The sequence below is a fragment of the Gossypium arboreum genome, chromosome 10 (assembly GCF_025698485.1).
Source record: "Gossypium arboreum isolate Shixiya-1 chromosome 10, ASM2569848v2, whole genome shotgun sequence".
Taxonomy (NCBI): Eukaryota; Viridiplantae; Streptophyta; class Magnoliopsida; order Malvales; family Malvaceae; genus Gossypium; species Gossypium arboreum.
This window is the reverse complement of record NC_069079.1, coordinates 124,533,278-124,550,393: the sequence shown is the minus strand read 5'-3', so window position 1 is coordinate 124,550,393 and position 17,116 is coordinate 124,533,278. Positions and strand designations below refer to the sequence as shown.

The window sequence follows — 17,116 nt, the reverse complement described above, 5'->3', positions numbered from 1 at the left end:
ATAAAATATGAAATTAAATCTTATTGAATCTAGTTTCACATAGAAGAAACTGTGTAAGCAAAAGGCTTTCATATCAGGAGATATTTGAATTTCTGTGAGACAAGGTCAGAGTGATTTTGAACTCCCTTGTTCTGATTTGTAAAAATCATTAAAAATTGTAAAACATTAATTAGGAGTCATACGATATATGTATGGATTCCTTATTGAGTCTATTTTTAAGAGAAATAAACGGCTTGGTTATTTGAATTCTGTACATGGAGAAATTTGGTTCGTAGTGAACAGGGGTCAGAGTAGCTGAACCCTGAAACAGGGGAGACTTCAACTAATAAAATGTACTAATTGGCCCAACCAAAAATTCTAGAAAAAAATTAGTAAGTAGATATATGAGCCTAGATTTGGGGAAAATTTACGGATTTGGATTTTGAGTTTTGTAACTTGAGATATGATTTTTTTTTCATCTGTAATGCAGTTGGACAGCTTGTCTGGAAAGTGTGATATAAATTGTTTGAATTTGTTTAAGTGCTCAAATAAGTTTAGTAATGCCTCGTGCTCGACTCCGGCGACGGTCTCAGGTAAAGGGGGCGTTACAGCTATGCTGTCGTTTATTGTAAATTGTTTCAAGGAAGACTGTGTTAGTGGCCTAGAGGAAGCCCTAAGTGCCCTTTTCTTAATTCGAATTCCATCGGCTGAAGCAAAGTTGTTACCCAAACAAAATGATCAGATTATCAAATCATTGATCTGGGTATTAGGATGTGAATTCAACACCCAGGTTATGGTTAAATCCCATGCGGTTTCAGCATTGAAATCCATCATTGAAACAGCAAGTTCGGCCCAAAGGGGGAATAAAAGTGTCGTACTAATTTATACTGCATGTTCAATATTTTTCATGAATTTGATGCTAAAACTTATAGTCAAAATTACACTTTTTGAGATAAAAGCATGATGGTGTTCTTAGGTGGATAACCTTGGACGCATTGACCTTGGAGGCCTACTGAAAGTCACTGCAGGTTATGGAAAACAAGGTATGTACCTTCCTTCTTTAGATAGTTGGTGTTTCTTGGCAAAGTTGTCCCATTGAAAAGACAGTGAATTTCCTTTCAATATAAATCATATGTTGTTAGTTTCAAATTCTATTAATTTTTCCAGATCAGTTGTAACTATACTTTTAGCTGATTTTTTTTCCTGCATGCCTTGCTCCTGCAGTGTCTCTATCTATTTTACATGGTGATAAAGTAACTTTCAAGCAAGCATTTCAAACCGAGAAAAGGGAGCTACGAATATCATCAAGTGTCAGTAATTATTCACTCTTGTTTCATTTTCATCATTGCTAATATTTCCATAAACTTTTCTGTTTACTATAATGTTTTCTCAGATACCTGAGCACTGCCTTGCTGGTTCTAAACTGGAAAATATAAGTTTTGAAGTTATAGACTCGAAGGGGGATGTTGATGGAACTTTTCATGATGATGAAAAGTGTGGCTGGTTCCCTACACTGGTAGTTAAGTCGGAATCACATCAAATAGATGATTCCATTTGCTATGCATTCAAGCATGGCCGCTGCAACATAGCTTCTTTACCCCTTCCTCAAACTGAAGGGCCCCTTTTCTTCAAAGCTTTTTATTCTCGATACACTGAGCTATATTGCGATGTCGAGGTTGGAAAAAAATCTTGTGTCTACCAGGTTATGGTTAACTTTGATTTTGCAGATGAACATCACACATGATAAAGTTCCCCAAAGTTCAGCCTTTGTTTGTAAAGGCAAACCCCCCAACTTGGTAGATTCATAAGTTAAAAAATTGTCCTTTGGCAATTAGATTTAAATAGCTCCCATTTTAGTGTATTGATGAAACTCATGAGAGGTAGATGCTATTTCTGCTGTGCTTTTCTAGAAGCATTATTGCTATTAATACAAGTTCCAAATATTAAACTTCAATGGTTTCTAAAAGTAGGAGTTACTATTTAAATTGTTAAGAATTTTAATATTTAATTAAACTTAAATTAAAAAAAAGATTGTCTATTTTTCGTGGATCTGCTTTGTCTCCGAGGAAAAGGTTAGATTAGATGAAACTCATTTTTCTGTTGAGTAGTTATCTTTTTAATAATTATATCTTTGACTTGCGTATGTGTTTTATTGTGCTGAAAAGTAAACTCATTATCTTGATGATATTTTTGCAAGTACTGAAATTTCTCATTAATTGATTCTTTTTGGTGTTAAAAGTTTCATGATTGATGAAATTAGTCTTGACAACCATGGGTGTTGTGATGGTCCTAAAACTGGCAGACTCGTGGTATTGGATAATGTGAGTCTTACTCTTTTGAGCTCAAGTGTGCTCTAGTTTTCAAGTTGGTAATGTTACTTTTGCAAATAATTAACTTCTTTCTCTTGCAGGCACCAAAGCTCTTTGATTATTTGGCGGAGGGTTAGTGAAGCACAGGATATAGCCACAAAATTAGGTGGACAAGTCATTGGTCACACATGGCTTTTAGAATCAATTGCAGCATGTAAGTTGCAGCCTTTTGTCAACTAACTAAATAATGATGATTGAATTTTTTTAGCTAAAGAATGACCTATAACTTAATAGGCTAGTCCTGTTTTAGAAGGTAGAACTTGCTCTTTCTCTGTATATCTGTATTGTAATAGTCATATGAGCTCTTTTGAGTTTGTCGACAACTAATTGAACTTGGATGGGGCATTTTCATCATTACATGAGCAAAGTTATTTTTACTTGTACAATACCATTATAATGACCATGAACTGGAATTACATATGATATTAGTAACTTGTACCAGCCCTTAAGGCTTCAAATTTACTTAAAACAGAATTACATGTGATCTTTGGCAATTTTGCCCAAAGAGAATTAAGCTAATTTTATGATTCTATCTTTAATTAATGCAGATGAGCAATGCTTCCTTTCTGGTCGGTTTCTTGTTTCTTTGTCATGGATGGATGTATTTATTGGAATATGGGACCAAGTAACTTAATACAAAGAAATTTTACATTTGTTTTTCTATGCCTTTTAGATAACCTCTAATTTTAGCATGAAAACAACCCCTCTCTCTGGGTTTTTTCACCATTGTTCTTGCTATTGCTTTCATTTAGGTGTCAACTTTATTTTAACAGATGTTATGCCTTATATCATGCTATATGAGACAAATATATTCCATAGTTTTTCTTATCCTTCTGCTTTTTATGCCGTTATACTCTCTAATCACATGATTTCCTAAGCCAACCCGTCAATAATGATTGATTCTTGATGTAACAATGTTTGATTGCTAATCACATGATTTTCACTTTTGTTTTCTCTTCAAAGTCTCTTTGTTAAGTTTCTGATGAGCGAGCTTGATTTGCATTTCTTTTTCATTTTTACACTTGCTTTGGACTCCAAATTATGTTGCTCTGGAGGTTTTCACTCATGAACTCGAAAATAATTAGGTTGTATTCTTTGCAACTTTTCTTTTTTTTTTTGCCTTTTCTTTTTGGTATCGATATTTTTATTTTCGGTGCTCAAAGATAAAGGTTATGATGGTACATCATCGATATTTGGTCTTATGGAGTTATTCTCTTTGTTCTCATGGTGGTTATTTGCCTTTTGATGAGCCAAGCCTTATAGGCTTGTATAAGAAAGTAGGTACCCTCCAGATTTGGCAGTCTTTTTAGATGAGAACTTCATTAAAATTGTTTGTACCTTGATAAATTTCAGATCTGGGAGGCTTCTTTCATTTGTACATCAATGTTTTCATCCGGTGCGAGAATTTGATTAGCGTATTCTTGATCCAAACCCTCTTACCGTAAGTTTCAAAAATTTATGATTACATGCAATCTTTGATCACAATATAAGCTTTTAGCGCGTGCATTTTGGTTGAAATTACGCATGTTCTTTTGGCGTTTAACTATTCCTAAAATTCTACAAGATGAATGGTTCAAGAAAGGGTACAAGCCACCAAAATTTGAGCAAGATGAGGATGTAAATCTTGATGATAATATCTTATATTTTACATGGTTATGATTTAAGTCCTTATTTCATTGATATCTTTATATTTTAATCTAATTTTTATTATTTATTTTAGTTTTGATTCTAAATTTTTATTTTTATTTTAATAGAAAATTTAATTTGATAATGAATTTTAATAGAATATTTATATCATGGATATTATTCTTCTCAATATTTTGATAATAAATTTAATTTTCATGACCTTCATAATATTTTATAATAATTTTTTTAAATTTAATGACTTTTAGCGGCGTTTGTTGGAAAAGCGCCGCTAAAGGTCATGATTTTTAGCGGCGTTTGTGGGAAAAGCGCCGCTAAAGGTCATGACTTTTAGTGGCGATTTTTTAAATAAACGCCGCAAACCTTAACGGCGTCAGCTATAGAGGCGTTTTTTGCGGCGCTTGTGAAAGCGCCGCTAAAGGCCAAAAAAAAACGCCGCTAAAAGTCTATTTTCTTGTAGTGCATGTCTCTCACGGAATACTTGATGTCCTTTCTCTTTAAATCCGCATAGAACTTCTGTCTATCAGATGCCGCTTCTACACGATCTCGAATCAAACGAACCTTATCCTCAGTCTCTGAAACCAACTCCGGACCTAGAACACGCCGCTCACGCAACTCAGTCCAGCATAAAGGAGTGCGACACCGACGACTATAAAGTGCCTCATATGGTGCCATCTGTACACTATATTGATAACTGTTGTTGTAAGCGAACTCGGCTAAAGGCAAGTACTCCTCCCAACTGTCTCAGAAATCTATTACGCAACCCCTTAACATGTCCTCCAATATCTGAATCACCCTCTTTGACTGTCCATCTGTCTAAGGATGAAAAGTAGTATTGAAGTCAAGACGGGAACCCAAAGCCTCATGAAGTTTTCCCCCAGAACCGAGACATAAAACGAGGATTCCTATCAGAAATGATCGAGACAGGTACCCTATGCAGCCTTACTATCTCAGAAATGTAAAACTTTGCCAACTTCTGTAGAGAGAAGTCTGTCCTAATAGGGATGAAGTGTGCGGTCTTGGTCAATCGGTCCACGATGACCCAAACAAAATCCTTCTTAGTGGGTGTGAGGGGTAACCCACTAATGAAGTCCATCGTTACTCGTTCCCATTTTCACATCGGTATCTTAACCAGTTGCAGCAAACCTGAAGGTAACTGATGCTCAGCCTTAACCTGCTGACAAGTCAAACAGTTAGCAATGAAGTCGGTAACCTCACGTTTCAATCCTGGCCACTAGTACAACTCTCGGAGGTCTTGATACTTCTTGTTTCCACTAGGATACATAGCGTAAGGACTAGTATGCCCTTCTCTCAGAATCGACAGTCATAAATCCTTATCATTAGGTACACAGATCCTACCCCATAAACACAGTACCCCATCACTATTAATCCTAAAGTCTGTAGTAGTCCCAGTCTCAACTTGACGAAAACGTAACTGAAGAGACTCATCTTCTAACTGCTTAGCTCTAATCTGCTCAATCCAAGTCGGCTTCACTTGCAGCTCTGTCAGAAGACTCCCATAGTCATAAAGACTCAGTTGAGCAAACAACATTATCAAATCAGTCATAACCCTACAGCTTAACGCATCGGCCACCACATTGGCCTTATCAGTATGATACTCAATGCTGTAGTCATAATCCTTAGGTAGCTCCACCCATCGATGCTGCCTAAGATTTAACTCTATCTGAGTGAGGAGATATTTAATGCTCTTGTGATTAGTGTAGATGGTACACTTCTCACCGTACAGATAGTGCCTCCAAATCTTCAATGCAAAGACCACTGCAGCCAACTTCAAGTCATGCGTCAGATAATTAGCCTTGTGAGTCTTAAGTTGTTGAGACACATAGGCAACTACCTTACCATCTTGCATCAAGATGCAACCCAAACCCACATGCGACACATCATTGTAAACTATGAAGTCCTTACCAGGCTCAAGCTGTGTCAGAACTGGAGCCTGAGTCAAAACTGTCTTGAGCTTTTCGAAGCTCTCCTGCTGTGCGTCAATCCAAATAAAAAGAACTCCTTTACACAATAACTTAGTGAACGGTGCTGCAATCAACGAAAACCCCTCCACAAAACATCGGTAATACCCTGTCAATCCCAGAAAACTGTGGATTTCTGACACACTCTTCAGCTATTTCCAATCCAGCACAACCTCAATCTTACGAGGATCCACTCAAATCCCCTTAGCAGAAACTACATGACCCAGAAATGTCACTTCTCAAAGCCAGAACTCACACTTGCTGAACTTCGCATACAACTGTTTCTCACGGAGAATCTGCAGAACCATTCTTAGATGCTCGTCGTGCTTGTCCTCTGACTTAAAATATACCAAAATGTCATCAATCCAAGTAGGGATGAAACACACAGTTCATCAAGTCCATAAATGCCGCTGGCGCATTAGTCAACCCAATGGGCATAACTAGGAACTTATAATGTCCATAATAAGTCCTAAATGCCGTCTTATGCACATCAGCCTCCTTTACCCTCAACTGATGATAACTTGACCGTAAATCGATTTTAGAAAACACTGAAGCCCCTTGAAACTGATCGAATAATTCATCTATCCTCGGAAGTGGGTACTTATTCTTAATCGTTAACTTGTTTAATTGAAAGTAGTTGATACACATACTCATTGTACCGTCTTTTTTTTTTTACAAACAGAACATGTGCTCCCCACAGAGACACACTGGGACGAATAAATCCACAACAGTGACTGAATTTGAGCCTTAAGTTCCTTCAGCTCTTTTGGTGCCATTTGGTAAGGGGCGATAGACACCGGAACTGTACCAGGAATCAACTCAATCCCAAATTCTACCTCACGGCTCAGAGGCAATCCTGGTAGTTCCTCTAGAAAAACTTCTAGAAAATCTTTTACAGTACGGATGACCTTAACCGAAGAGTCCACAGAATCAGAAGCACTGATATAGGCCAAAAACGCCTCACATCCTTTCCTCACCAACTTCTCTGCTACCAACGCAGATATCACATTACTCAGATAATTTCATCTTTCTCCAATCACGACTACATCATTATCCTCTTCGGTCTTCAGAACAACCTTCTTTTCAGCATAATCCAGACTTAAACGATGCTTCACTAACCAGTTCATACCAAGAATTAAGTCAAACTCCCTAAACAGAAGTTCCACTAGATCAGCCAAAATTGGACTTCCAACAGAACGTCCCTGAACAATATACTAACCCTAATGGTCTACCCCAATGGACTCACCGTAGAAATCTCACTAGAAGTACTCTCATGCTAAATCCCCAAGTCTCAGACACAGAACATGCAACATAAGAATGTGTAGAGCCTACGTCTATCAGTGTAACATAAGGTACGTTAAGAATAAAAAATGTACCCGTGATAACATCCGGAGTATCTCCATCCTTACGATGACGTGCAACATATACAAACGCAGGCTGCCTCGTCTCAGTCGGCCTAGCACTTCATCTTAGTTCTCTCTGTCCTCGGCCCATACCATTACCACCCCTAGCCTGTCCTCGGCCCTTAGGTGGTTGCTGTACTCTTCTCGACAGCTGTGCAGTCTCAACAACCAAAGCTTGCACCTGATTACCCCTCAGTGGACAATCTTTAACTCGATGTTCAATTGATCCACACCTCAAATAAGCGCCAGAAGATATCTAACACTCGCCTGGATGGTGTCTATTACATTGCTGACAGATCGCCACCCTAGTAGGTGCAACAGTAGGCCCAACTCTAACGGACCTGTCAGCCCTGACCTTTTCTTAGGCCTCATCCCAGACCTAGTAGACTCAGAATCCCTCTTAACTTTCCCTTTCTCACGGTTTTGGCGCTCAGAGCGCTTCACCACTTCGGCTATCTTGGCTTTCTCGACCAAAATTGAGAAATCCCACTCTTTCTGAGGAGCTATCAGAACTCGTAGACTATCATGAAGACCATCCTCAAATCAAACACAAGGCTTATACTCCGTCACTACCATACATCGCGTGTAGCACCCCAAACCCAGCCCAGAAGTTATGGCTGGATCCGGCATGCCACATCAAAAACGTTAAAAAAATTTTCCACTCTAAGTCCAGAAAATCGTACTTGATGTTCAAAAGATTAATTCATTAAGGGTTAAAGTGAATGGAAGCTGTGCACCAGGTAGGAAACCGAAAAAGAGGTGGTGAGTCCATCGATCGCTAAGTACCAAGCTCCCATCGGATCCAATCCTGACATGCATACCGCCATTGCCACACCTTAACGTCATGGATATTTCTAGGAAACCGATTTGATTAAGTCATTTTTAGGAAAAGTGATTAATTTTGGAAAATACTTTCATTCTTGGAAGCTTTGCTTGTTGTCGTGTTATTTTGAAATCAATTGTTGTTTTTGAAAACGCTACCTAAAGCTATCCAATTTCAACAGTTAAAGTAAGTAATACCTATCTTAGTAATACATATTAAAACCATCAAAATAATTAAATGGCCTTATTACATTTAAAACCCAAAACTTCAAACGTAAATAAAAGGATGTCCAGTTCACGGAAGAAAATCAAACTTTCGAGCGGGTGGCCACTCGAATTCCCTCACGACTCCAAGCCCACTATGGTTGGGGATTTCTGCGTGGATGAAAATAAAATGGGTGAGTTTGGGGATACTCATGTGTAAGGAAAATCCATTCAAAGCCCAAGTCAGCTCAAGCCTATTGGGCCTAAGCCCATTCAGTATGCAGTGGTCTTGGGCGAGCCCTTTTGATTACAATAAAGCGGGCCTTAGCCCTTATTCAGATAACAGTATGGCCCATAGGCCCATTTCAAAATACATGCAACATCGGTAAACATATGCAAGCCCATTTGGGAGACTACTCAACCCACCAACCACTACACTCCACCGTACCACCATACAATCCATGTGGGAATAGCTCAACCCACCCATTTAACACCCACGATTGCTTGACCTTCTTTGCTCGCTTAAGAGTAAATTGAGGCAAAGCCTCCAAGACGTGGACAAGCCACTTTCAAGTACTTCCTCCGTCAATATCCCAATCCCATGCATCGATAATAACAACATGGCATGCAATAAATAACAACGATCAAACATGCATTTAGGTCAATTTAATCCTAGGGGTATTTGGTAATTTATCTACTAGGGGTAAAATTGTAAATTTTCCACTTTTAAAGGTATTTCAGTAATTTATCTATTTTAGGGTTTTTCATGCATATTCCTACTTTTCACGTACTAACAGAATCACGTACCGAGGGTTCTTACCAAATTGGGCCCGTTGGCCCATCATTCCAATTTTGGCCCATTAAGCCCATAAATATCAAGGGCACAGAAATCATACACTTTGCAGTCCAAACTTTGCAGCTTACCAAAAACATTAATCGATTTACCTCACGAGCATTCGCACACTCGTAAATCTACAAAATACTGATTTTCGACATTTCAGCTTTTCGACTTTTGCCGATCCAGACTAAGAAAGAGGGTGTTAGTTACACACCTGTTTGCGACGACATGCTGACGAGATCCACACACGAACCGCCTACAATTGGATTACTAACACGTTAATCTAACTATTCAAATACAAACTACGTATTAACCCCTTACAATATTCAGCCAACCACACCTACAGATCATAGTAAGCTTATAAGAAATCAATAAGCAACTCATTAACAAATTTTTGTCAATGTTTACCACATAATCATAATTTCACTGCAAGTTGTCTTCCTGAACAACAGTCACTAAATCATTTATAACTGGAGCTACAAAACTCCAAATCAAGTTTCGTTAATTTTCCCTGAAAATAAACTCATATATCTTCTATCCATAAAATTTTCATAATTTTTGGTATGGCCAATCAATACCAGATTTTTCTTAAAGTTTCCCATGTTTCACTGTTTGACTAATCTGACCACCCTTCATTACGAATCAAATTTCTCATTGTACAGAATTCAAAATATATTCTCGTTTATTTCATTTGAAACTAGACTCATTAAGATTTAATTACATTATTTGTTCAGCTTCTAATTCTTCTCCCACAATTTATGGTGATTTTCCAAAGTCACGTTACTGCTGCTGTCCCAAGCAGATTTATTACCAAATCACTCTTTCACACATACCTTGCATGCATGTTATTTAAACATGTATATCACCAATCAATCATCACATATCTATGATTTTACTTAAGTATAATCTCCATTTCATCATTTTAAAGCACAACATGTTAGCTGATTTTTCCCTTTAACATCTAAGGCACATGCATGCTCATTTGTTTGGCTCAACTTCACCTATCTTCCATTTTTCATCAAAAGAAATGAAACAACAACCATTTCCTTCATTTTAATTCATGACTAAATGCTCACAACACAACTAAAAATCAAAATATACTTCAAGAGTTAAGGTAGAATCAAGAAGAACTCATGAACCTCAAAATAGAAGCAAGGTACCAAGAACTTACCTTCAATTTTCCTCCCCCTAATGACCGAAAACTCAAGAGCTTTCTCCTCTCCTTTCTCTTCTCTAACTTTCAGTTATGATGAACAAAGATGGACAAAACTTTGTTCTTTTCACCCCTTTTTCTTTTAATAAAACTTCATATTTCATCCATTTAATTCTTTAATACAAAAGACATGAAATTCTTATCATGAAACATTTACCTAACCCATTATCATGAAACATTTACCTAACCCATTATCATGGAACATTTACCTAACCTATTATCATGGAACATTTACCTAACCTATTATCAATTTGTATCAATTTGTACCATAAATTATGGATATCAAGTGCACATTTTGTCTACAACAACATGATGGCTGGCCACTTCATGTAAAATGGGAGGTTTGTCATGCAAATCCTCCTATTTTGCACTCCTATTTATTTGGCCACTTCAATTTAGCCTATAGCATTTTCAAACATTTTCACATAGGTTCTATTTCATAATTTCACCCCCTTTTTCTTATGGAACAAAAATTAACTAAAATTGTAGGGTTCTATATTAAGTTTGGGCTTTCTAGAGGCCCACTAACATAATTAAACCTATGCCAACATTCACAGGATTCCCGAAAATTGGGGCGTTAGATCGCGCATAACGGCTCAGCCTAAGAAAGTCGACCTCATACTCGGCCACTGAACGATCTCCCTGAGTAAGATTCAGAAACTCACGCCTCCTAGCGTCGATATAGCTGGCCCCCACATACTTACACTGGAAAGCTGTCTTAAACAAATCCCATGTCAAACTGTCAGGCTGAGTGCCATCCCTAACCGTCAGCCACCACTAATATGCTTCATCGTGAAGCAACGAAATAGCCTCGTTGATCTTCTGCTCGGCAGTAAAATCCAGATCATCCATAATATGCTCAGTGGCCTCCATCCAGTACTTAGCCACATTAGGAGCCACTCCAGCGATGCCCTTAAATACTTCATTCCCATTGGACTAGAGTTGTTCCGTAACAGACCCATGGCCTCTAGATCCAACATTAGCCCTAGCGACCCTATCCAGAATTCGCAGCATGGCCTGGGACAATACGTCGTCCCCAGCTGCACGACCCTGGACTCTGCACCAGCTTCAGTAACAGGTGACACCGGCGTCTCGCTATTGTCCAGGTTAGGGATCGTATCAGATGCGAAGGACTTAGCTAAAATCCTTCTACAACCTCTACCTGGGCCTCTAGTACTTCGTCCACGAGTACTACGTGTGCTTATCGTAACTATTAAATTAATCTATATTTAGAATTTTTATGCACATGAGTTTACAGTTCCAATAATTATTAGCAAATATTTTATACAAGACAATATTAGAGTCTCAGATTCCGTTATCGTGAGTAATAAGCTCACTACAGTTTCAGTTTACACTACCTAAGTGTTTCAGTAAAGTACTACCTATAGTAGTCTCACAATACATATATAGTATTTCAGACAATTACAGACAATATTCTATGTTAAGCATGCTTCCAGACAATACATATTAAAGTTTCAGAGAACTTACAAGATCAGTGTGCTGGAGGCTCGATGTACCACATACTCGTCATCGAAATTATTTCAAATCGCTTTACAAATCATTTTACAAAAACCAAATTTTAGAAACCAAAATTCACAGTCGAGTTTTGAACCTAGCTCTAATACCACTAAATATAACACCCTAAACCTAGCTTAGACGTTATGGCCAAATTTGGCAGAGTCACATGAGAGTGCTTTAAGAAAACTTTTTTCCAAAACCTTATCCAATGAAAATCGTACAGATTATTATCTTTACTTAAGTCGTGAAATCTCTATTCCAATTATTATGAGAAAACATTTCATTAACGCGGAAGCTAAAACATCATTCGGTTATAAATCAACAAACTTAAGAATTGAAAATCCCAAAATAAACATAAAAATATTCGAGTTCGAAAGCATGAGTAATCCCAAAAATAAATATTAAGGTAAAACAGATGAAATAGATATTATTCATAGAACCAAAAAGTGCCTACCAGTGGTCATCATCGAGCCCTCCACCACACCGATTCATCTACTGCTGAGGATTACCTGACACACACAATAAACAAAGGGGGTGAGTTTTGGCAAACTCAGTGTGTATATCCCCACAAACATCAAGCATATAAATAGATAACAGAATACAGATATTCGGCCTTAACTATACAGATATCGCATACATAACAGATCAGATATCAGAAGACATGCCTTCTAACCCTACACACCATCTTCGACCAACCCAACACACCATGTGGGGATAAAATCGACCCACCCAACCCTACACACCAAGTATGGGGACATAATCAACCCATCCAGCCCTACACACCAAAAGGTACCGTAAAACAGTACTCAACAGATAAGGGCAAAGTAGCTGCCAGATATCAAGCTAATCGTCTTTCAGACTTCTTTCTCTTCACAACAATCCCAACCCAATGCGATGCAACATACATATCATGGCATGCTTATATGCAGATATCAGATCATATCAATTCATGGCAGAATAGATATACAGAATGGGACAATTAAACATGCTTTTGTATACAATTCAGTAATCAATCAGAGTATGGGGTTTGAGTAACGCTTACCGCCCTTACAATCAGGTCATAGTAGACTTAGGCGACCTGTGCAACCTTACAGAACATTTCACACTGATTGGGCTCACACGCCCGTATGCCCAGCCCATGTGGGTCCACACGCCCATGTGGGACACACGGCCCAAACTGCCTTTGCCCGTGTGGATCACACGGCCTGACCCAGATTCCCACACGCCTGTGTGCCCACACGGCCCATTTGCCTGAGCTCGTGCCTCGCACACAGCCTCATCTGCCTCACACGCTCATGTCTGTCTTGCCCGTGTGGCGAGTGCACAGCCTGGCTCGTCAGTGACACGCTCGTGTCCCACGATGCAGGCTACCACACGGGCAGACCACACACTCGTATGGCGTCGACAGACTGCATTTCAGCTTTCGTCGAAACTCATTTCCTACTCGATCGGAGTACACACCTGGTTCGTTTTCACTGCTAATCCAACCACGAGCACTCCAAAGCCTAAGATTGACAATTTCGAGTCCAAATCAATCACTTTAATCGACAAACTTAAAATGGACAAATCTAGAAATGTGAGATCTACTTACTTTCGACGAAGAACAATGATTCCTCGTTGTTAAAAACTCGATCAGCGATCCACCAAACCTTGAATATCCCTTAACAGTAAACAAATCACTCTTAATAATCTCCAACGGAAATCACTTAACTTTATTAACAACCAAACTTACAGAATCGACGAAATCACTAGCAACACATCACCATTAATTGAAAAGAAAGAAAAACGGGGGAAGAGGGGAAAAAGAAAAGGGAATTTTAGGCAGTAAGGGGTTTTGGGAAAAGAAAAAACGGCAGAGAAATGTTTTGCCAAAAGAAAACAAATAAGAAAACCCTTATTTTTCCCTAAAACCCTCAACTCAGAATTTTAGTAAAACCCAAAACTTAACTAAATCTTGTAGCAAAATAATAATCTCGTCGCTACTGCAGGGAATCGAACTCCAGACCTTTAGCACACCAACACACATCTTAACCACCAGACCAGCAGACCCATTCTGATAGGTTTTTACCCTTAATTCCTTATAAGCCCACTGACCTAAAGTCAGGCTTTATTCTAATACAACCCAAAATTTAGCCGAAGTTATAGCTTGAACTTAGGACCTCCCAAACACACCCTAGAGCACACCACCATTTAACCCAACACGTTTAAAGCCAAAAATAACACAGACCCAATTGTTTAGATATTTCCAAGCCTAATATTACAAAAGCCGAAATTAGAGAAATTTGGGGCATTACAATTCATTTGAATAATAATATTATTCACATTTCATTCAATATTATATATTATTTCATTTCAATAACAGTAAATATTCTTTGGTAACAACCAATTGATCTTTATTGTTCAGTACCAGTCAATCAACAGTAATAATCGGTTAATCAGTTACAATCATTTATACAGTATCAGTCGTTTATTCAGTAACAGTCAATTATTCAGTAACAATCAATCTTTAATACTTTTCATTACCCCTATTAACGTGACTCAGACCTGGACGGATACACAGATCCAACCCACACACCGAGGATAGTACATGTGTTTCATCGGTAGAGCGAATTACATTGTGTCAAGAATGGTAATAACGAATGTAAATAGTAATGATGAGCGATATACAAAGTACGTTATTGGAACAAATCCTAACGATAAGAATGATCAAGTACGGAGTATCTCTTCAAACGAATCCTAAGCGAATGAAGAATCGATACAAATAGTGTCTAATTGACACAAAGTCGGAATATCCCTGAACACTTCCAATCCTATGGCATGCCAACTATATCTGACTAGCCCGATACTGTCAATAGGGTTTTCAGTCTTCTTTTAAATAACAGTCATTTTTTCGATGTTTAAAATCAGTAAATATTTCAATTCATTTCTCAATAATCACATATAATTCATGAATTTTTATTCTATTCAATACTATAATAATAATAATAATTACCATTCATATTAAATAATAAATTCAACAAATAATTATTAGATTCGGTTTATAAAAATACAAATCATAATTTTCGAGCTATCCCTCGTTGACTTTGTCTTTTCTTCGCTTAGCCAAGATTTTCCGGCATAACGCTAGCTATTAAACTTCCAAGCTTCAAACCTTTAATTTTCCCTTTTCTTCTTTCTTTTCTCTTTTCTTTATTTCCTTATATATATATATATATACACTTGTATTTATACTTAAATAATAAGTATTATTTATTTATTCATGTGTATCTGATTAGTACATTTGTATCCATTTATAACCATACATTTGTCATAATTTAATATATTTATCACATAAAATCTTAAAATATAATTATTTAATTATCATATAAAAATCTTATACTATTATTATTATCGCTTTACACTTGTCATATTCTAATTTATTTTCCTAATATAATATCATAATTTTAATAACCTTAATAATTATAAAATACATAAAAATCTAAATGAACATCTCAGATTTTTCTTAAGTTTGCCTCCTCATCTTATGCAAAATGGCTTAATTGCCATTTTGGTCCTTTTTACTTTCTTTTAATCTATAATTAAACTTTCACACTTCATTCAATTTAATCCTTTTATCTGATTATCCTTAATTTAAACTAATTCCCTTTATTAAACTTTAATTAACCACTCACTTAACTTCGTAAATATTTTTAATAAATATTTATGAATCCATTTTTTCAGAAACAAAGACCCGAAAATGCACTTTTTCGATAACTGTAAAATTCGAATCATTACAATTCTCCCTCTTTAATAAATTTCATCCTCGAAATTTACCTGAAAGAGAGGTGGGGGTTCAGTGATCTCATTGTTTCCTTCGATTTCCGTGTGGCTTCCTCAATATTATGACTTCATTTCTCAAGCTAGTATCTTGATCGGTTCTTCTTCTTTATACAATGAATCAGTTCAAATTTCAATATCCCTTGCCAAGGTAACATGTGGAAGATCTGATCTATGTCTTTTGAAGACCAAATCCTAAAAATCTCATAAATTCTTAATGTAAATTTCAGAAGTAAAACCAGTCAATTCATTACCAGTCCAACTCTTTCTATAATCTCAGATACCAAAACAGAACAAGAACTCAATTTCACTTTTTCAATCAAATCTCAAGATTTTCTTCCAACATGCAACTTAAAAAATACCTTATCACTAGCAGAATATTTGATATGCATAATTTCCATCTGTCAAAAGCTGCTTTCAATCTATTTCAATCTCTTCCACTCTACATATTTCATTTCTCGCTACATTCAATCAAATACTATGCAGTTTTACATTCACAATTATACGAAGCTTCATACAGTGCTGAAAATCATTATCGTGTATCCAAAACATCTTGTATTCATTCTAGAATCAGAATATAAACCATGTATCTCGATAAAAAATAATAGAAACTACCATACCATAAATTTGAAGATCTTAGAAACCCATATTTCATATAATTTTGAAGTAAGAAACTTATTAATGTTTAAATAAAATATGCAAGCTTCGCCATACCTTCTACGATTATTCAAATATCATATTTCTTTTTCACAAATAGAGATGATTCTGATTCAAATCTATAGAAATTCTATCCTATTTCCATTCTGATATCATTACTGGCTGTAACAGTTCTAAAGGTATCAGCATCAGATATTCAGTTTTATCTTGTTGACATATAAACACTCATATATATGTCTAAAATGTCACTTTTCATTCCAAGTAATCAGTACATCTGCTTCAAATCATAGTACAACTTAATTCTTCCAGAATGCATAGACATGTTACTACTATAAATTTCATGCAAAATCTTCTGTATAAGCTTCTGAATTCTTCAGTACAGCTTTTATTTCCAAATAGCAGACAATCATCAAATCCAATCGGAAATTTTTAATCAGAATTCATTTGTACACTATACCCATTTAGTCGATAACTCGTTATCACATTTTTTAGCTTTGCAGACCTGCTGTAGAGAAGTCAATTTAACTTTTATCTCAATTACACTTGAGCCATCATCAGGTAATAACAGTTGGATGTTCATAGCTCATAACACAAAGTAAAACTTTCAATTCTGAGTATTCATAACTCCATTTGCTTTTCCTGGATGATATTCAATTATCAAATCATGATCC

General features: G+C 36.8%; 1 long non-coding RNA gene across 1 annotated transcript in view; it reads right to left on the bottom strand.

Moving 5' to 3' along the window:
• LOC128282258 (uncharacterized) overlaps positions 1 to 10,621 on the bottom strand; it is a 38,912-nt gene extending 28,291 nt beyond the window's left edge. Inside the window, exons 1-2 of the long non-coding RNA XR_008272478.1 lie at positions 10,413 to 10,621; positions 9,456 to 9,497 (exon numbers count right to left, since the gene is read on the bottom strand). This is a non-coding gene — a long non-coding RNA (uncharacterized LOC128282258). The remainder of the gene's footprint in view (positions 1 to 9,455; positions 9,498 to 10,412) is intronic.
• Between the last annotated feature and the right edge of the window lie 6,495 nt (positions 10,622 to 17,116).